Source organism: Mixophyes fleayi, chromosome 2 (assembly GCF_038048845.1).
Source record: "Mixophyes fleayi isolate aMixFle1 chromosome 2, aMixFle1.hap1, whole genome shotgun sequence".
In the NCBI taxonomy this organism is placed as follows: Eukaryota; Metazoa; Chordata; class Amphibia; order Anura; family Limnodynastidae; genus Mixophyes; species Mixophyes fleayi.
This window is the reverse complement of record NC_134403.1, coordinates 92948396-92971173: the sequence shown is the minus strand read 5'-3', so window position 1 is coordinate 92971173 and position 22778 is coordinate 92948396. Positions and strand designations below refer to the sequence as shown.

General features: G+C 44.2%; 1 protein-coding gene across 1 annotated transcript in view; it reads left to right on the top strand.

Annotated features, from left to right (window-relative positions):
- The first annotated feature begins 14990 nt into the window (after positions 1-14990).
- The window catches only part of NR4A1 (nuclear receptor subfamily 4 group A member 1), a 36186-nt gene continuing 28398 nt past the window's right edge, over positions 14991-22778 (top strand). The window contains exon 1 of the mRNA XM_075199684.1: positions 14991-15266. The gene's annotated coding sequence lies outside the window, so the exon portion shown is untranslated. The remainder of the gene's footprint in view (positions 15267-22778) is intronic.

The window sequence follows — 22778 nt, the reverse complement described above, 5'->3', positions numbered from 1 at the left end:
CACTATTAAATGTATGGAATATAAAATAGGGATAAGAGGAGTAGCACCAGCATTGCATGGCACTTCTGGTTACAATTAAATAGTAACAAGTAATTAAGCTGAGGCTTTGGCACACCAGTTTGTGATGCAGCGCGAGTTTCACTGTTGCTTTATCAAGAATGGCAAAACATACCCCGCATCACTGGAAGTCATGCCACACTATAGCACGACCCTCCACAATGTTCTGTTTGGTCCTGACATCCATCTGTTTGGTCCTGACATCCATAGTGCCAACATTTCAGAGTTAGCTTCCATACATATTAAATCTTAAATGATCAATATTTACATAGGGAAACAAAATATTATACTATATTATTTATAGGGAAACACTATATTATACTGTTTTAAGCAATGAACTGAACCATCACAAGAGATTCAGTGATATAGAGATTTCAGATACAGACCTGGATTAACAGGAATATATGTTGCTTAAACTGATGATAACCTATACTATACCATATTAATATGAATAGACATTATCATATACAAATGATGCTCAATCAAAAGATCTGAAACACATTTACTGTAAACAGGAGCAGATAATATGTGATTGATACCTGGATAATCCACATACTATGAGTGATACATGATCTGTATACGTCTGAATAACAGTTTATTTTCTTATCTGTATTAAGCTGGCAATTACAATTAATACTGGTATGTACTAGCTCTGAGGACAAAATTGGAAGATACTCATAAAATGATGAAATATTCAATATAAACTGTCTCCACATAGGAACTATGGTGTATTATGATTTGTGCCGTCAGTAATTTGATAAAAAGAAGGAATCAATAAGGATTACAAGAATAAAAACAAGAAAAAAAAGCAACAGTTAAGTTTTTCATATTTTATTTTACTGCATTTTCACATTCACCTATCACATTTTTATTGTTAAATATGTTGCCTGTGTCCCTAAGAAGTTTAATTTTAATGCATATCAATAAAATACATGCTTTAAATATCCCAGCCCTAGAGTGCCCACTATAAGAATACATTATCTTTTGGTTGCTGAATGATAATATTGTTTTCAGGGGTGCTATAGGTTATTATTGGAATTGGTTATTTACAATATACTACATATTAGGGGAAGTCTGATCATTTATAAGAATGTATCTACTGCGGAATCTCATAGTTATATGTTGCCAACATACATATTTATTTTTGCTGTGGGGCATTTCTGTTCTGTGTTTACATTATTGCTATTCAAGGAAATGCATTTATTTGGCTTTTACTCCAAGAATCTTATTATAGTAACACTGTGTCATAATGTTTCCTTTCTAGATGCTTTCACTACTAAATTATAGTTTAATAAGCTATAAATTAGCATGAAACATAAAATGAGGAAACACTTGCGAAAGTGTGAAACAACTTTTTTAAAGATAATGGTAAAAAGAGGAAACCGTTCCCAAAAGGGGAAGATCCACCCATCAAGCTAACTTTGAATGCTAAAGCATTTTAGTGACCACATCTACTTTCTAACATAACATTGCTGCTTTCTGAGTTTGGCCAAAGTTCAACACACAAACCAAACTTCAGTTCAAGAGTTTTAAGACAGCACTTCTTTCTTATGTTTCTATGCAAAAACAGAGCTAAGCCATGTGTTGCTCCTGATATATTTGTATTATCCACATCTATCAGTGATGTAAAAGCTATATTAATGTGCCATCTATGTCACAGTAGAAATAGGTATATAAGCCAGTGATCGTCAACAGGTGTCCCTACAACTGCAAACCTCCGAGCCTTCACCTGCAGCCCCTAGCTTCTTCCTACTGCCCTAGTTGCACCTCTTTTGGATAACTGGGGCAGTGTGTAAAGCTCTGCAGGTCATAAAACAGAAAATAAGACTGAACTTGATCTTATTCTTTGCCTGGAACAGCCAACTCCCACGTCACATGACCACCATGTGACCTCCCCTGCACAATGCATGGAGGTCATGCTGTGTCAGCAAGCCATCTGAGATCAGAGGAGGAGGTGTGTCTACATCACATGGCCTCCCCCTGTGTCTGCATCACATAGTCTCTCCCCTGTGTCTGCATCACATGGCCTTCCCCCTGTGTCTGCATCACATAGTCTCTCCCCTGTGTCTGCATCACATGGCCTTCCCCCTGTGTCTGCATCACATGTGTAATACTCACCTCTCAACGATTCTCACGCTGCAGGCTGCCTGTCACTTCTGGGTTGCGGCAGTGGCAATCATGTGACCCCCGGCGGGGAATTCAAACTCTGCCTGTCCTCCTATATAAATCACACTCTGACACAATCCCTGTGTCAGAGCAACAAGTTACGTTCCTGACTTCTGCTCCCTGTGTCTCTCTGTGTTCACCTGCATCTCCTGTGCTTTCCCTGTGTATCAGACCCAGCTTGTCCTCACTACTCTGTTTGGATTCTCCTTTGGCGTGACGGACATCTGCTAACATGTACCAGACCCGGCTCGGCCCTCACTACTCTGTTGGATTCTCCTTTGGCATGTCGGACCTCTACTACTGTGTACCAGAACCGGCTGTGCCTCACCAACCTCCGGAAGGATCCCCGGTGCACATCAGACCCTGCCTCAGGTACCGTTTTCATATAACATTGCTGCTAGTCTACACATTCCTCACGTCAGTAAGCTCAGTTGGGGCCGCGACCTGCAGTTTCTCAGCAGCCAAGCCGATCCTGTCTTGCGGAAGTTCTTGGTGAAGACCTAAGAGGCTGTTAGACTCAGCTCCCTGCTGAGCTGGTGCAAACACTGACTGAGGGACTCCCCTGAGCATAACAGTTTGCTCTGACCCCTAAAAGATGGACAAAGCAGGCAATCCTCTGCCACGGGACCTCCTGGGACAGATAGTAGGTTGATTAGAAGAACCAAAGAAATACCAGACTGAGTGTCACTCACCAGACCGTGAGTGCCTCTGCGCTGGTGCCTGGTTCCCTAGCCTTCCTGCCGGCACCTGTCCTGAGCCGCGGCCGTCCGCCATCTTGATGCACTGCGCATGCGCAGCATCCAAGAACTTATGACCTTTTGTTTTTAATCTCATTGGTGGATCAGGCACCTCTACCTATTTAAGGCACCTGTGCTCATTACCTCGTGGCCTGATCTTGAGTCTCATTCCCTGTGAGTCTCTGAAGGTATCTCTTGTGTACTACTAGTGTCTTCAGCTTCCTGCTGATTACCCGTGCTACTCATCGGTGGTTTTCATACCCGCTATTGATTCCTGTATCCTACTCGTGTCTTCAGCTGGCTCCTGGATTACCTGCTCTGCTCATCAGCAGTTCTCATACCCGCTACAGTCTCCTGTATCCTGCTCGTGTCCTCAGCTGGCTTCTGATTACCTGCCCTGCTCACCTGCGGTTCCCATACCCGCTACAGCCGTTCAACGTCCCTGCTGTGCCTGCATATTCTCGTGGACAAGCTTCTCTACTCATCAGCGGTATGCTTACTTGTTATTGACTATCAACTGTTACCTTGCATATCCGCTTAGGACAAGCCTTTCTACTCAGCAGCGGTATCCATACCCGCTATAGACTATTTGTTGTTACGCTGCAGATCTGTTTGGAACAAGCTTCTCTACTCAGCAGTGATATGCACACTTGTGATTGACTATCAGTTATTATCCCGCATATCCGCTCAGTGCAAGCCTCTCTACTTGGCAGCGGTATACATACCATTATAGACTATTAGCTGTTAACGCTGCATATCTGTCTGGAACAAGTTCCTCTGTGCTCTCAGTGTCTTCATACCGTTATTGACTCTTTGCATGCCTCCACTCATCCGCACCTGATCTACTCCTCACTTACTAGCAGTGGTACAACTTGCTGTACGCAGACCACTGACTTCCCTGCTACCTACCTGGACCTGGACAAGTCTTCTCACTATAGCAGTGGTACAACTTGCTGTACGCAGACCACTGACTACCCCGCTACCTACCTGCACAAGTCTTCTCACCATAGCAGTGGTACAACTTGCTGTACGCAGACCACTGACTTCCCCACTACCTACCTGCACCTGGACAAGTCTTCTTACCATAGCAGTGGTACAACTTGCTGTACGCAGACCACTGACTCTCCTGTTACCTTCCTTCACCTGCTCACGTCCAACCTGGTCTCCGTGGTTCAAACCTGCCTTTCCACTATAGATGCAAGTCGCTGACTCATCTACCAATATAGCTGCAAGTCGCTGACTCATTTACCAGTATAGCTGCAAGTCACTGACTATCATCATTTCTATTGGCATCCTCTCTCCATCTGCTGTTATATACATTCCACTATTCACCCTGCTGCCAGAGGACCGCTGTGCAAACTCCGCCTCTCTGGTAAGCATAGTCAACTGGTGAGATCCTGGGCAAGACTCCTAGTGCCCGTGACACTGAGCTCTTAGAGGCCTTTCCACTCGTATGGATACCCTGCAGAACACTCTGGCAGCTCAGCTTAACCCTCCACCATCCGCTCGCCCTGTGGCTGGTGCTGCTGTCGCTCCCTCTACTTCCTTGCAACTACGCTTACCAAATTCCCCCAAATTTGACGGTGACCCTAAATCTTGCAGGGGGTTCTTAATGTGCGATATATCTCCTTTTTGTCTGGGCAAGCCCTGGCGTGGGCCTCTCCATTATGGGAGCAAAATGATCCCCTCCTTCTGAACTATAGTGTGTTTCCAGAGACCTTCCAAAAAATATTTGACAAGCCTGGTAGAGTCTCTAGTGCAGCCTCTGGGCTTCTTCACCTGCGCCAAGGATTCTTAACCCTGGGTCAATATGCCATCCAATTCCGCACCCTAGCTTCAGAGCTCAGGTGGAATGAGAAGGCTCTAACAGCTACCTTCTGGCAGGGATTAACCGACCGAATAAAAGATGAACTAGCTGGGAGGGAACTCCCCACAACCTTGGATGCACTCATCACTCTCTGTAATCAAATTGATATCCACTTCAGAGAGAGAAATCTAGAGAAGGAGATCTCCCGGCATTCCATTCCACGCTTGGTGCCCAGGTTCCAAGTTCCCATTACACCCGTTGAGGTATCCATGCAGCTGGGCCGAACTCGGCTTACACCAGAAGAGCGGGAGAGACGTTTTAGAAATAAGTTATGTCTCTACTGTTGCGAACCTGGACATGTCATCAATCTTTGTCCTAAGTGCCCGGGAAACGAGAAAGCTTAACCAGTTCTGGAGAAGCCAGGTTAGGTAGATCTGAAATCTCTCCACACAATACAAATTTTTCTATTGAAGTTACCCTCTATCTTTCTGATCACCAAGTTCCTCTCTTGGCACTTATTGATTCTGGAGCTGCTGGGAATGTCATGGCTGCAGACACTGCTTGTAAACTCTCCGTGCCCACTGTCCCTCTTCTTCAAACCATTACTATCACTGCCATTGATGCCAGCAAGATTATGGGGGGGTTCTATTAAGAATCGTACTGCGCCCCTAATTCTGGAAGTTGGGGCTCTCCATAGCGAATCCATCTCCTTCCTGGTAATTCCGAAAGCCGTCAATCCTCTGGTGTTAGGCTTTCCCTGCTTAAAGCCCTTTCTCCTGTCCTGGATTGGAAATCAGTCCAAGTGCTATCCTGGGGTCCCACTTGTCACACCAGATGTCTCCAGAGGATCCTTCCGCTTAGTCACTCCCCTTGTCTTAGTACTTCCATTCCGGATATTCCGCCTCAATATGCCATCTTTGCGGATGTGTTTTGTGACCAAGAAACTTCCAAGCTACCTCCTCACCGTTCATGGGATTGTGCTACAGAACTATTACCTGAGAAGTGTCCCCCACGGGGTCGGATATATCCTCTTTCTCTGCCTGAATCACAGGCTATGTCAACCTATATTGATGACAATCTGAAGAGAGGTTTCATTCGAAAATCTACTTCCCCTGTGAGGGCTGGCTTCTTTTACGTTAAGAAGAAAGATGTGGGTCTTCGCCCCTAAATCGATTATCGGGGTTTGAATGCAATCACCGTAAAAAACAGGTACCCCTTGCCTCTCATTTCCAAACTCTTCGATAGAATTAAAGGAGCTTCTGTGTTCACGAAACTAGACCTTCGAGGTGCCAATAATTTAATTTGAATCAAGAAGGGGGACGAATGGAAGACAGCCATTAATAAGCATGATGTTCACTTCGAATGAACGAGATTTTCCGGGATTATTATTATTATTAATTTTTATTTATAGGGCGCCACAAAGTATCCTTAGCGCCGTACAAGGACAAACAATGGCACAGTACAAGGTGAAACAGCACAGTACAAGTAACAGTAAGCACTATAACTCTGGGGGCTCAGTCACAGCAAGAAAGAGAGGGAGGGGAAAAGTGAGTACAGGCAGGTAACTATGGCCCAAGAGGGTGGGCAAGGATGACAGGTAAAGAGTCACTGAGGGGAGCGGAGAGAAGCGAGAGGAGACAGAGGGCAGAGGGTTGGAGAGGAGGTGAACTGAGTAGCTGGAGAGCGCAGTTAAAAGTGATGGAAACAGGAGGTAGGAGAGCCCTGCTCAAAGGAGCGTACAATCTAAAGGGAGGGGAAGACAGACAGGCACATGAATGAGACGGAGATGGAAGGGGAAGAAGGGATGAGAAAGAGAGGAGGCCGACCAGTGGGAGTTTAGGCATGAGACTGGAAGGCTTTTAGGAAAAGGTGGGTTTTTAATGTTCGTTTGAAAGAGGACAGATTAGGGGAAGTACTGATGGAGCGGGGGAGCTTGTTCCAATGGAGGGGAGCGGCGCGGGAGAAGTCTTGAATACGTGCGTGAGAGGAGGTAATCAGGGGGGAAGAGAGGCGACGATCGTTGGACGATCGCAGAGGGCGGGAGGTAATGTGAATAGAGATAAGGTTAGAGATGTAGGGAGCAGTGGAGTTGGCGAGGGCCTTGTAAGTGAGAGTGAGGAGCTTGAAAAGGATTCTGTAGGGGAAGGGGAGCCAGTGAAGGGCTTGGTAGAGTGGGGAGACAGAGGTGGAACGGTGAGAGAGGAAAATAAGCCTAGCAGCGGCGTTAAGTACAGATCTAAGAGGAGCGAGATGAGAGAGGGGGAGGCCGATAAGGAGAAGGTTGCAGTAGTCCAAGCGGGAGATAATCAGAGAGTGGACGAGAGATTTGGTGGCATCCTGGGAGAGGAAGGGCCGAATGCGGGCAATGTTGCGAAGCTGGAAACGGCAGGATTTGGCGAGAGAGTAAATGTGAGGGGCAAAGGAGAGAGAGGAGTCGAGGATGACACCTAGGCAGCGGAGTTGGGGAACAGGGGAGATAGAGGAGTTGTCAACAGTGATGGAGAGGTCAGAGGGGAAGGAGGTACGAGAGGGAGGAAAGACAATGAGTTCAGTTTTAGCAAGATTGAGTTTAAGAAATCTAGAGGACATCCAGGAGGAGATGGCAGAGAGGCATGCGGATACCCTGGAGAGAAGGGAGGGAGAGAGATCAGGAGAAGAAAGGTAGAGTTGGGTGTCATCAGCATAAAGGTGGTACTTGAGGCCGAAGGAGCTGATGAGTGCACCCAGAGAAGAGGTGTATAGTGAGAATAGTAAGGGTCCAAGGACAGAGCCCTGAGGGACCCCGACTGGGAGGAAGAGGGGGAGAGAGACTCAGAGGTGGAAACTGAGAAGGAACGGTCAGCAAGGTAAGAGTTGAACCAGGAGAGGACAGTACCGGAGAGGCCAATGGACTGGAGGGTGTGAAGCAGGAGGGGGTGGTCAACGGTGTCAAAGGCCGCTGAGGGGTCGAGGAGAATCAGGAGGGAGTAGTGGCCCATGGCTTTAGCCGAGAGGAGATCATTCGTAACTTGAGCCAGGGCAGTTTCAGTGGAATGGAGGGGGCGGAAGCCTGATTGGAGAGGGTCAAGGAGGGAGTGTTCAGAGAGGTAGGTGGAGAGACGGTTGCAGACAAGTCTCTCGAGTATTTTGGAGGCAAAGGGGAGAAGGGAAATGGGGCGGTAATTAGAGAGTGAGGTGGGGTCAAGGTTGGGTTTCTTGAGAATGGGTGAGACGAGAGCATGTTTAAAGGCGGAGGGGAAGATGCCGGTGGAGAGGGACAGGTTAAAGAGGTGAGCGAGGTGGGAGCAGGTGCCGGCGGAGAGGGAGCGAAGAAGGTGAGAAGGGATAGGGATCTACTTTATCACTCCGTAGTAATCTATTTGGAAGACATCCTTATCTTTTCTGCTGACCTAGAAACTCACCGTGAACATGTTTCTTTCGTCTTAAGACGACTTTGACAGAATCAATTATTCTGCAAATTAGAAAAATGTATTTTCGAATCCAGTCAACTTCCTTTCCTGGGATATATTGTTTCCGGCTCCGAACTCCAAATGGATTCAGAGAAACACAAGGCTATACTGGACTGGCCCTAGCTTCATGGTCTAAAGGCAACTCAAAGATTTTTAGGTTTTACAAATTATTATAGACAGTTTATCCAGGGATTCTCTTCTCTAGTGGCTCCTATCACAGCCTTGACCAAGCGGCCTGCTAACTTGGCCACGCAAAGCAGTGGAAGCCTTCCTTCAGCTTAAAAAGGCCTTCACCTCTGCCCCTGTTCTACAACAACCAGAAACTAGCTGGCCTTTCATTCTGGAGGTAGATGCCTCTTCTATTGGTGGCGGGGCTGTCTTGTCCCAAAAATCTTCTTCTGTGGACTCTTCTCCCGAAAACTATCCGCTGCGGAAAGAAATTACGGAATAGGTAACCGTGAGTTGCTTGCTATGAAATTGGCGTTAGAGGAGTGGAGACATATACTGGAAAGAGCATTCTTTCCTATAACTATTTTCACCGAGCACAAAAATCTGTTATACCTCCAATCTGCCACTGCCACGACAAGCAAAATGGTCTCTCTTTTTTTCTCGCTTTGATATGCAGATCACGTTTAGACCTGGAGTTAAGGACACCAAGGCAGACAAGGGGGGATATTGTAATACTCACCTCTCCACGATTCTCGCGCTGCCGGCTGCATGTCACTTCTGGGTTGCGGCAGTGCCGATCATGTGACCCCGGCGGGGAATTCAAACTCCGCCCGTCCTCCCATATAAATCACGCTCTGACACAAGCCCTGTGTCAGACCAACAAGTTACACTTGTAACTTGTTTGTATTTAGCCCTCCCATATGTAGTCTTTCAGTGGGCCTTCACCATTGCCTATCTTTGGCATACGGCCAGCTGCACCTGACAGCTCAGGACACTATCAGATGCAGCAGAGTGAACCTGTCCTAGGGTTTGATGCAGCTAGAATGAGGCTGTGTATTGTATCATACCTTTACATTGTTACCATCACAAACTGAGTACTAGGACATCTCTCATGTCATCTCTTATTATCACACCCAGAGGACTTTATTTTACATAAATGCCCCAACACTCTAAATTGGGATCAGAAACCCCTTTAAGTACCCAAAAACATGTTACCTGGAGGCAGGGCCGGATTAAGGGAATGGAGGCCCCTGGGCTAAGGGGGCCTCCATTCCCCCGTGAGGGCCCCCCCCCCTGTGATCCGAGCTGCCCGCACCTCCCCCCCCCCCCATGATCCGAGCTGCCCGCGCCCCCCCCCCCCTCCCCTGGCACTTACCTCCTTTTCCGGCGCGCTGTACGCTCTTTACTGAGGAGATCTCGTGAGAGTGAGACTCACGAGATCTCCTCAGTAAGGAGACTACAGCGCGCCGGAGAAGGACCACAGTGAAAGTGCTCAGCGGCACTGATCGCGCTGGGGGCGCCCCCGCCCCCCGACCAATCAATACTGCTGCTGAGCACTTTCAAGGGCCCCCTGGATGCCATAGGCCCCTGGGCTGTAGCCCAGTTAGCCCTAGGGTTAATCCGGCCCTGCCTGGAGGCAATATATTATAGTAGACTTTTCATGAACCATTTATAATTTTGCGCTACTAGACTACACAAAAATAACACTATGTAGTTTATACGAAGCAGCTGATAACTAAAACAATTATCCAAGCCTATGAAATATCCAAGCTGTGTTCACAACCTTGAGAAGTGAGTCATAGTTTATGAAATGTAAACAAATAAAACCACTGGAACTTGCAGTATGTTTATCAAAAGCTGCACACAACACAGAGGAAAGTTTATTGTTGCAATGCGTCATAAGACAAGATTGCAGGCTCCATGACTGCTCATCTATTACTGTATAAAATACAATAAAAAGGAAAATCTACAGTTTAAAATGCAATTCTTTCCCTGAAATTGAATTTATCCCATATACTAACCAAAAACATATTTACACTACAATTATGATGTTCTCATGAGTTGCTAGATTAAATATGTTGCAGATATGTATCACCTGCTTGGCATTCTGTATGGTCTCACTAACTCAGTGATAGCAATCTGATACACTCCAGGGGCTGCATGGTGCGGCCCTCTAACCTTCAAAGGGGCCGCACATTACCCTTAATCTCAGCAAGTTATAGCAATACATTAAATTAAAGAAAGGGGCACCTAATATAGCCACAGATATTTTAAACAAGTGTGACAAGATTTTACAAACAAATCTGAATTAGGAAGGAGCTGGGGGCCGCTGGTGAAGGTTTGGAGGGCCACCTGCTGCCATTCACTGGTCTAGCTCTTCACAAACCTGAATCATCTTTACAAATCAATGAGATTTGTAGGCTTCCATAGCAGTAGGGGAGCAAATGCCAAAGGCTCGGGGGTCCCCGACTCTTGTGTTTTATACAGGTCAACGGAAAGGACACAGCTTTGTATATCAGCCGTCAAAATATAATACGCTTTGAACAGTTGCCCCCAGAATGGGGTGTGGCTTGTACACTTGATCCTAGAGTTAGCTCGGTGTTGTATACTGATAACTGGAGTTTTTACACTAGCCTACAAAACAGACTATGCCTTACACTTGCCTCAAGTGCCCATCTTTCCAATTGAGAGGCTCCCGGGCAGAGAGCCATGACAAGACTACATGCTCCTTGTAGAGTCGCTGATGGCACATAACTAATGACATCACAACCTTGACAATGGAGAGGAGCTTAAAAGAGCCAGCATGAAGAAGCAGAGAAGAAGAATAGAAACAGAGAGGTAAGTAGAGTACTGCAGGAGTTGGGTAAAGGATAATTTAACATAGGAGGTGGGGTGAGAGAAGGAAAGAGGAGGCCCTGAACAGTTAAATTTTTACTGGGCACCACAATTGATGGCAGCCCTGATAGTAAGTCTCTAATGTACACTTACTGCCAGAATATGGTCTGCGTTGTAAACTTGCCTCCAAAATAGGCTCTTCTGTGGTATAGTGGACACCAGACTGCGGTGTTGCTTCAACCTGTATTGTTTTGCTTGTGCATTTTAGTTTTTATTATTTGTTTTTGGTCAGGATATATGAGTATGATCATTTCTATGTACTGTGACAGTAAGGGGACCTGTAACTATTCTTTGCTCAGTTTGTTTAAAGCAGACCCTGTATATGTTTGTTTAGATCTGGTTGCTTTGTTCTCAGTCTGGACTTGACAAGACCAAAAAATGTGGTAACTTTTGGGCTATACCAATGACTCCACCCTGCCTGATGGCAAACATCCATGCCCTAAAATGAAAAAGACATCATGTAACATTTACAGACAGGGTGGAGCCGTTGGTATAGCTCCTTTTTGCTGATTGGCTGTGGTACTATTCTTAGGAGAGCGGTAAGATGCGGTGAGGGATCCCTCTACTGCAATGCTCTCCCCCTACAGCAGGCCTGAAAAATTACACGTACGGTAATGTACGCTAGCCTGAGCTGGTGTACATTACCATATGTGTAATTGTCTTTTCACAACTTATTAAATTGCAGTATATAGCAGTCCCCATAGAGAGCCGAAAAAGGCTTTAATGCAAAAAACAATAATAAATAGGCCCCAATAACTCACTATCAACGAAGGAATGAAATGTGGAAGTGTGTATGCACTCATTACCAGCAGTGTAAGCAGATCTCTATAGAGTGTGCAAAGTCACAATCTTTTCAGCCAATGGTTATGACAGATGGAGAGCACCGATCTGAAGGTAAATCATATCGGTGTGTACACATAAATGTACATGATCATCAGGACTTTAGTCGTTAGTAAAATCGTTACAGAAATCGCATCTGGAGTCATTTTCTGTAAAGTCATAGGCAAAAGTTTTGAGAATGACACAAGTATTGGTTTTCACAAAGTTTGCTGCTTCACCTTTTTGTCAGATGTTGCTATGGTATACTGAAGTAACATTACAACCATTTCATAAGTGTCAAAGGCTTTTATTGACAATTACATTAAGTTTATGCAAAGAGTCAATATTTGCAGTGTTGACCCTTCTTTTTGAAGAGCTCTGCAACTCGCCCTGGCATACTGTCAATCAACTTCTGGGCCACATATTGACTGATGGCCGCCCATTCTTGCATAATCAGTGCTTGGAGTTTGTCAGAATTTGTAGGTTTTTGAATTTCGATGTTTTAACCCCTCCGAGTGAGCCCACTCCCTGGACTGAGAAGCAACTCCACACATGAATGGTCTCAGGATGCTTTACTGTTGATATGACACAGGACTGATGGTAGCGCTAAACTTTCCTTCTCCGGACAAGCCCCAAACAATCTGAAAGAGGATTCATCAGAGAAAATGACTTTACCCCAGTCCTCAGCAGTCCAATCCCTGTACCTTTCATAGAATATCAGTCTGTCCCTGATACCAGGACATCCTCCAAAAGTCTTCAGACAATATTCCTCAACCAGCATCTTAGTCTCCCTAGGTTACCCTATTACCACCCTCTACACAGCTAACACAAGACAACAACCCGCTGACCAACATTGCTACACACACAACCCATTCAATACTTTTACCTTTGCATTCTAGCTGGTCCAGTGTGCAATATGATGTAGCACATGCCCTTGTGTTTCAAACTCCCATTGTCCCATAGATTGTAAACTTGCGAGCAGGGTCCTCTTACCTCTCTATCTGGATCTGGATCTGTATTACCCAGTATTGTTTTATTTAATGTTTGTTCCCAATTGTAAAGCGCTACGGAATTTGCTGGCGCTATATAAATAAATGCTGCTGATGATGATGATGAAGTCTTCACCTCACTGTGTGTGTAGATGCATTCACACCTGCCTGCTGCCTATCACGCTAGACGTGAGAATCAGGCTCACCTGGGGTTTTGGCGCAGCTAGTCCAGGAGGCGCGGAGTCTAACGTGCCCAATGTCTTTGCCAAGGACTCCCGAAAGGAGGTTTGGGCTTCGCGGCAGAGACACGCAGGTCGCGGCCCTCCAAGCTAGCCACCTGTGAGATGATAGAGAAAGGTCAGACAATCTGAGTCAGAGCTGTGCAGAAATACTGAACAGAGGGAGCAGGCAAACGCAGAGTCAGGAATGCAGGAGTCAAGCCGGGAGATCCAATATGAGCCAAAAGGGTATTACCAGGAGCACGGTCAGGAAAACAAAGGTGAAGCCGAGAGATTCAATATAAGCCAAAAGTTTATTCCAGAAGTAGGGTCAAACAATCCGGGTCACAAGCCAAAAGCAGTCAGGATGGGATATACAGGAGCTAGAGACAAGATGGACCTTGATACTCTGGCCCAGAATGGTGCCAGAGTATCCCTTAAATAAGTGCAGAAGAATCATTGGTGGCAGGGTGATCAGCTATCACAGAAAGCCAGAGAGGAGCTTCCCGTAGCCTAGCAACGGAGACGGGTGACTGCGCAAGCGCCGGTCAGGAAACTAGATGCGTCCTGTTGCTTGGCAATGGGACGCAATTGTTCTGAATAGAAAGGTACTCATCCCCGGCACTTCCTGAATGTGCGGGGGCGGTGCCTGACACTGCCATTCCTGAGCAAGCTCTGCACTGGTGGTGTCTCGATCCCACAGCTAAATCAACTTTAGGAGACTGTCCTGGCACTTGCTGGATGTTCTTGGGCTCCCTGGAGCCTTCTTCACAACTATTGAACCTCTCTCCTTGAAGTTCTTGATGTTCCGATAAATGGTTGATTTATGTGAACAATGATTCCAAGCACCACCCTCCTTTTAAAGCTTCCAGTCTGATATTCTAACTCAATCAACATAACAGAGTGATCTCCAGCCTTGTCCTCATCAACACTCTCACATGTGTTAACGAGAGAATCACTGACCTGATGTCAGCTGGTCCTGTTGTGGCAGGGCTGAAATGCAGTGGAAATGTTTTTTTTAAGGACAAAGTTCATTGTCATGGCAAAGAGGGATTTTGAAATTAATTCCAATTCATCTGATCGCTCTTCATGACATTTTGGAGTATATGCAAATTGCCATAATAAAAACTGAAGCAGCAAACTTTGTGAAAAATAATACTTGTGTCATTCTCAAAACTTTTAGCCATGATTCTACCCATCTCAATATCACATTTTTTCAACAAGGCTGGAGTGTCTTTTTTCAAGGTTACATGTGGAGTGGACATTATAAATGTCTCTCCAGAGTTTATTCATTAAGTTTACAATATCCCTTCTTACCCTGCAGCACAGTTAGAACTTGGAACAGAAAAAATGCTGCAAACTTGTATTTATTAACGTTACTTAAATATTTTCACATTGCAACTAGTATTATAACAACACTTTGCTATATTTATTTTTCCCATGGCCTTATACAATCATGTTAATTTAACTTGAGTTATGTAATTACCAAACAATAGTCTCTGTAATACTTTCTCCTGAGTGCAATATTGCTTAACTTCTCTCTCTACACGATTAGCATGTTTTGAATGTATCAGGCCTCGTAATGGAGCTCGTGAAATCAGAGGAGATTCGGTACTGTGTCAGCTGACGTCTTGAGTCCTTTATTCCTCAGGAAGAAAAAATTTGGCATCCATAAAGAGTCTGTAATTAGCTCTCCTTGTACTGAGAGGGCCTATAAATATAACCTGCCCCCATTGTTGTCTGTGGAATAACTGCTGGAGCTTGTGACACAAAAGGCATGAGAGTTATTTTGGTCTTTTCTTTTCTGCAGCTAATTTTAGCTCATTGATGCAGATACAGGGATTCCACTGACGTCAATGAGGCTCAGCGCTGACGTCACTGGCCCTCCCTCCCGGTTAGAAGGAAGAACCTGGCAGCCAGAATGCGAGCAAGACAGGGTGCAGTGCAGGAACACTGGGGCATCAGATTTCTATGTCTGCCTTTCAACTTGGGCTATGGGCCGCGGACGGAGCTTCCCGAGCAGAGGAGAGATAGGAGGCGGGCACAGGGAGGGGGGAAGAGGACTGTAAATGACCTAGGGATCCCTGCTTCTTTCCCCCATACACAGCAGGTGGATGTGTCCAGTGTAACCTGATCAGTGCACTCGGGACTGGAGAGAGACACACAGAGCGTCCCAGTGTGTAAGTACAGAGGCTGCTATTCTTGCATGTGACAAGATAGATGAATAGTTGGGATTATTTTTATACGTATATTTTAAGGTTGTTTTGTTTACGTTGTTGTTGCTATTACAAGGGAGCTGTATAAAAGCCATTAGCAGTAACCAAACATTTTTAAACCATTGGTATATAGAGAGAACATTTGTGGCAGGTATGAATCCAATATACACTCTTATACCATTCTGGAACCTATGTTATAATGGCTGTTGTGATGTCATCAGTTTAATATACAGACTATGTTGGGAATATTATGTAATATATGAGCTACTGCAATCTCTTAATGTAAATGATCATTTTCCACAGAGTAGGTTGAATGTAAAATGTTTAAAGATGAGTTCTTATACAGTACATGGGTCTCTGACTTCAATTGGCCTCATTGCCTACAGTGGTGCAGTGTGAGGTTGCTCTTTATTAGTGAATACTGAAATGACAACATCACCTAGTACAATTTATAATGATTTATTTTGCTAATATTACCACTTATACAGTATTAATGTCACTTGTGTACTACAATGCTATTTAAAATCACTGGATTCCCTGTATAAAAGAACGCCTCAGTTATCTGCTCCTTGGTGTAACTTGCATTCTACTAATGTTCTACAACAGCTTCTAGCTAAGTACCACAGGTGCAATGACATTGGGAGTCAGCTGTGGGATACAAACCAAGCACCTCTACTTCCATCAGTATTTATAGCCTCCCTACATATCTTCTTTACCTAGCAGCATGCCAGGCTACCTAGTCTTTCTATGCTGTGGCCTGAGATGATTATTGACCCTTATGAAGCATGTGCAACTTGTGCTGCTTCTCACAAAGCAGAATGGGCATGGATGCAAAAACATAGGCTGCTAATATTACTTTTTTGCCATCAATCTCTGTCCTGCCGTATATGAAAGCAACACATTGTCTCTTGGGGACCAGTGATCTTCCATCTACCTGAAGAAAAAGGAATTCAACATGGATGAATGAAAGCTGTACAAGGCCTTAGCAGCATTAACACCTTACTAAAGAAATAAACACTAATTAGTTTAAGCAGACAAACCCGCTCCATGAGACACAATGACATCAAAATGTAGAAATTTGTTTTACACAGTGTAGCTACTGTTAAGTCGCCTGTGTAACAATAGCCCAAGGGTAGAATGTACATTCCTTGTCTGCTATCATGTACATTCTTAGTTGGTCTAACATATTCTTTATTTTTTAATTGGGTTTTTTTTTGTGCCACAGAGGACCACTGTAATATAGTTTATCAGTGAAGATATGGTTGAAGGAGAGGCCCTTATGAGGATATCAAACTACAAAGATCCCATATTGTGTAGTACCTCCTGGTTAGAGAGAGAGTGAGGCAGACTCGCCTCAGGGCATTTTAATGTTACTTCAGTAGTCCCTCAGAAGAGTAGAGTCCTCCAGGCACCTGAAGGAGTGGAGACAAACTGATACATTTGGGGAACGGTGACAGTGTAGATAAACTTGTTTGGTGCGACATCTGACCAAACAACTTGCTGCCTTCACTTAAACCCTGTTTGACAATATTGTTCTATGGGGAGTGGTTGATTCAGCTGCACGCAGATACAAACAGGCAAAAAAAGAAAAGAAATTGGAAAGATTGTGGTGTGCAAAGAAATAAAGGTGCTGCCAATCAAAAACACTGGGCAGGGCTTAATTTGAGGTGCCGCTGAATGTGAGAAGTGTCATTAGAAACATGTAACTTTTACACACAGATTACATAAACCAAATCATGGGGCCTGCAGCAAGTAACATTTGGGGCTTTAATCCCACAGAACATCTACGTTACCTTAACATTATCAACTCACTCCTGTTTTACCCTACTATACCCAGTACCTGCCAATGTACACACCATGTTATATTCATCGGGTTAGGCAATGACTGATGATTTAGGGTAGCCATGTCTAACAGCATTCTGACATAACTCGCTTTAGGCTGAACGCAAGGGGTGTGGCAGAGGGATCTAAGAATAAATCTTCAGCAGGTATGGTGAACAGGCCCAATAATCTGCACTGGTTTAAAAATGTACAATGCTGTGAGTTCTTTTTAGAGGGGGCTGTTCATAGGTAGAGCAAATGATTATGGTGCAATTAAGGGTCACATATTTTGAGAAATGTAATGCATTGTATCTACAGACGACACAGCTTGTGCACATGCCCAGCAGCATTTTGTCCCTGGAAATTATATTTGAATGTTGGCAACGTGTCTGTGTATTAAAATCCTGTTTATTTACATTATTGTTTAGAACAGTGGTGGTCAACACCCTTCTTACTCTGCTGGTTCAATCTTTAAAAGTATGTCGAGAGAATGTGAGAAGTCATGTGGAGGAAGTCTAAAAAGTATGTTGGGGAGGTATGGTTGACATGTATGGGGCATGTGGGGAGGTATGGTTGACATGTATGGGGCATGTGGGGAGGTATGGTTGACATGTATGGGGCATGTGAGGAGGTATGGTTGGCATGTATGGGTCATGTGGGGAGGTATGGTTGGCATGTATGGGTCATGTGGGGAGGTATGGTTGGCTTGTGGGGAGGTAGGGTTGGCATGTATGGGGCTTGTGGGGTGGTCTGATGGACATATAAGAGGCATGTGGTAAGAATTAGCGGGCATTTGAAGTCGTTTGAGGGGCCTGTGGGCATGTCTGAGTGGCATGTGGGGGAGTTTTGAAGTATATGTGGGATCTGATGGCTTGAAGGAGTCTGAGTGCATTTTGTGGGTGTGAGGATATATGGGGCTATTTTGCAGCACTTGAGAGGTCTGAGGGCATGTGGTAGAACAGGACAGAGTATAAAGTACTTTCCTAGTAGAGTCTTAAACATATAGGCCTTAACATAAGTTAAATACTGTCTTTTTTTCATGTAGCACACAAATATCAAGTTTAAATTTCAGTGTACAAATAAGCTATCAAGTATTTGTTAGCTACATGAAAAAACAGCCAGTATTTAACTTATGTGCAAAATAGAAAACTAATTTTCAGCCCTTGCATTGTAACATGGTTTTCTCCAGGAGACTTGCGTAAGAAATTTCTTGCCTAAATTCCTTAATGAATCAGACCCATATTCTCTCAGGTTGTGAGGTTAGAAAATCTATTCTCATTTGTGAAACTGTACCACGTTTGCCTAGCACAGGGTATATATGAGGTGAGTTTGAGAGTTTACTTCAGTCCCATATCTCAGTAGCAGTTTCTACACATATTGCCAGGAAAGTATGTGCATTTCTTGGATATTAAACTTGCGTGATCCATCTTTAATACTACATATATGGCATATGTGCTCACCTGTTTGCCTGTAAATAGCCATCTTGTGGAAATATTTCAATAAAATAACTTTACTCAGATGAACACCCATACAAAACCAATATTACAGCTGTTTTCAAAGTGTGTCGCTGCTTTGTAATGCCATCAGATTACGGATATCCCTCTGGACTGTGCCTGTATGAAATGGTGCTCACTGTGTGCTGTATAACAGGGTGGGGTCACTGTGTGCTGTATAACAAGGGGGTGGGGGTTATTGTCTGCTGTATAACAAGAAGGGGGGGGGGGGTTATTGTGTGCTGTATAACAAGGGGGTGGGGGTTATTGTCTGCTGTATAACAAGGGGGTGGGGGTCATTGTCTGCTGTATAACAAGGGGGTGGGGGTCATTGTGTGCTGTATAACAAGGGGGTGGGGGTCATTGTGTGCTGTATAACAAGGGGGTGGGGGTCATTGTGTGCTGTATAACAAGGGGGTGGGGGTCATTGTGTGCTGTATAACAGGAAGGGGTGGGGGTCATTGTCTGCTGTATAACAGGAAGGGGAGGGGGTCATTGTGTGCTGTATAACAGGAAGGGGAGGTAGTCTTTGAGGCTCTACACTGATCAGCCACAACATTAAAACCTGCCTAATAATTTGCAGGTCCCCCTCGTGCTGCCAAAACAGCTCTGACCCATTGAGGCATGAACTCCACAAAACCTCTGAAGCTGTCCTGTGGTATCTGGCACCAAGATGTTAGCAGCAGATCCTCTAAGTCCTGTACATTGCGAGGTGGGGTTGTTATCTGGGGAATTTGGAGGCCAAGTCAACACCTCAACCTATTTTGTCATGTTCCTCAAACCATTCCTGAGCAATCTTTTTAGTTTGGCAGGATACATTATCCTGCTGAAAGATGCCATTGCCACCTGGGAATACTGTTGCCATAAAGTGCGTTCTTTGTCTGCAATAATGTTTACATCGGTGGTAGTTGTCAAAGTAACATTTATATGAATGCCAGGACCCAAGGTTTCCCAGCAGCACATTGCCCAGAGCATCACAATACCCCTGCTGGCTTGTTTCTTCCCATAGTGTATCCTGGTGCTGTCTCTTTCTTAGGTGAATGATGAACACGCACCCAGCCATCCATGTAATGTAAAAGAAACTGTGATTCATCAGACCAGGCCATCTTCTTCCATGGTCCAGTTCTGGCACTTGCATGCCCATTGTAGGTGCTTTCAGCGGTGGACAGAGGTCAGCATGGACACTCTGACCGACGTGTAGCTACGCAGCCCCATATGCAACAAGCTGCGTTGCACTGACTCCTTTCTATCATAGTCAGCATTTTTCAACAATTTGTGCTACAGTAAATCTTCTGTGTGATTGGACCAGATGAGTTTGAGTTAATATAGGTGAGTGTAAGCCTACTTTATAGGTCACTGGAATCTTTATTGTATAAATGCCAGGAGTGCGATTTATAACACGATGGCATATTATAAATTCCTGCCTATACATAACGTTTGTACAGCACAGCAGAATATGTTTGTGTTATTCACAATAAAAAAAAATACAGTGTAGTAACAGGATGTGAAATGCAGTGGGTGGGACACTGGCTGGTGACTTGCAGGTATATTGTTCAGAATACTCCCCTATGGTAAGCTATATTGTCTGGCTAGGTCTTGAAATCTACTGTATTCTGTCCATGTTTTTGGAAATGGTGGGGGGTTGTTGCCATAGAGATCTGCAAAAAAATGGTTCAGTGTAAACAAAGCAAAAGCACCTTCGGCTTGGCACAAAATAAATAATAATTAAGGTCTGTGTTTGCATAAAGCTCTGCAAGATGATGAATATGTAATAAGAGAAAGGTGGAGATTTAAACCGAGAGATTGAATTATCTGCACAAAAGGCTTTTTTTTTTTTTTAGCAGGAGTGGGAGCTACATATCTATTAATACTTGGTCTGATTTGTTAATCAATTGCTAAGGTTTGCAAAATAGTAATGCGAAACCATCAATGCTTCTTGTAGGATATGTTTGTATTGTATTATTTTTGTAACAAAGCACAGCTGTTATCAAGTGGGAAACACAGCAGTATGGGCACAGTTTATAAGAGTTATTTCAGCATTCAGGCAGAATGTGTCACCAACTGGCTCATTGTCATGGTAACTGTATGTGAGAACAGTGGCTGTTTCATGTGCTCACATGCTGAACTCGTCGTATACATAGAAAAACACACCTATCATGATAACCAGAACATTAAAATAATATAGACAGTGAGTTATAATCAAGATAAAACAATTGGGCTTTATGGGAAATCCATAATGGTGTTGAATTATTGTATGTTAATTAAAACTACAATATTTTTTCTTCCTCTTAGTCATATTTCATTTGCATTATGAAGTGGGGGGGGGGGGGCAAGGTGTATGATGCTTATTGTGACATCACTCAGTGTACACTAAGGTGTGTGTGGTGCTTGATGATGCCATTTGCATTGTCGTGGCACAACTCCGCCCACCAGGAATTGTGCCAGGTAAGCTGCCTTAAGCGAGAATTTTCTACTTTCTCCGGCATCTGAGTGGAGACCCACTAATTTGGAAGTGTCCTGAAATGGGCAACTAGGAGCTCACTGTCTTTACGTTTTGTTGCTAAGTTGTTTGTTCTTCCACAGCCTCCATAACTTGTAAAATACAAATTTGTAGGTTCTTGGGGGGGGGGCTGCACTGCGCACAAAGCCGCTTGCCCACTCTGAGGCTGTGCCAGCATCTTCGGCAAAAGCCGATAACTGGACCACTGCAGCTGATATTTGCGGCCCTGATGCAGACAGATGTACCGTGGGTCTTAGGGTAGCATACATGCTCATATGCATAAGATGAAAGGGAGTGATAAACACAGGTCATGAAGGTCTATTTATCAATTTTGAGATCTTTCCTATTTATCAAAGACCCGATGTGGTGAAGACTATCACTGATAGTAGCCTTTTGCCGGGGGCCTCTGGCAATATTTTCCCCCATTCGCACCAATCGGCAACCCTAGTGACATGTCTTTTTGATAAATTGCCGATAGAAGATTCTTCTATTGCTGCTATAAGCAGTGATATAAATTATTCTTCTCGGAAGGGCTTGATAAATAGGTCCCATGATGTGCTATTGAAGAGCTGTGTGCATCAAAAAGAAACCAGTCAAATTAAGGGGTCTGTTTATGAACAGTGCAATCAGCCATAAACCTGGAAAAATTTTATTTTCTCTCTAGAATGCCCATCACACAAGTTATGAAGGGGTTAACGCAGGAGATGTGGTTACCCACTTTTCGTGGGTTACCGCAGTCCTCATACAACTATCTGGGGACTGAGATGTTAATTAGTCATTTACTAAGCAGCAAAAGCCTTGGCTTTTCGCTGCAAACTAACGCCATCACAAGGTGGTGTTGGCTTGCCTGTCTCTGCTTCCCTGAAGCCGGGGAAAGGCTTTGCGTGATCCCCTGCTGAATTAAATACTATGCACATGCACAAACATTAGCCCAACATACGGAAGTCACTGGCTGACCTGTCTAGCTACTTCAACCATGCTCCGTGGAACTGAAATCCCAGATTTTAAATAGAATAAAATATGTAAGAAAAATAATTACAAAATATTACACATTGAAAAAATATTGTTTTACAGAATTAAGCATTTTTTTCAGTCATTGTCTCTTATTATCTTGAGATGGCGATAACAGAACGAGTATTGCGGAGGTACGTACTGTGCTTGTTAAATAGCCTTCCCCATGCTTTGCTTAGTGGAACTTCATCTCTGTTGAAACCCGGCAATTCTTATCACCATCGGAGGGCTACCATCGGCATTGAACTATTGATGTATAGGGCCCATATGATAAATATGCAGCTTTGTTGTCAGACACAGGATGATTTATAAACTGAAGGGACATCTATAACCATGACTTATGTTGATGAATACAGTCACAGTGTTGGCTACATTTGATGGCGCCGGTGAATCCTTGGCAGCCAATTCAGGCTGATTTCTCTACCTTTTTGATTTTTTAAATACTACCAAATTATATTAATATCCAAAGAAGTAAAAAAAACACATGAGAAATTTTATAAATCAAAATTATTTTTGTTGCAGACACCCTATAACTCCTGCAGAGTAAAACTATACCAGTAAAAATCATTTATCCATTATTTGTAAGTAGTGGCATGCTGGCACTGTCTGCACTGCTTTTATTAGCCTGGGACCCGGCTTTGTTACATTTTG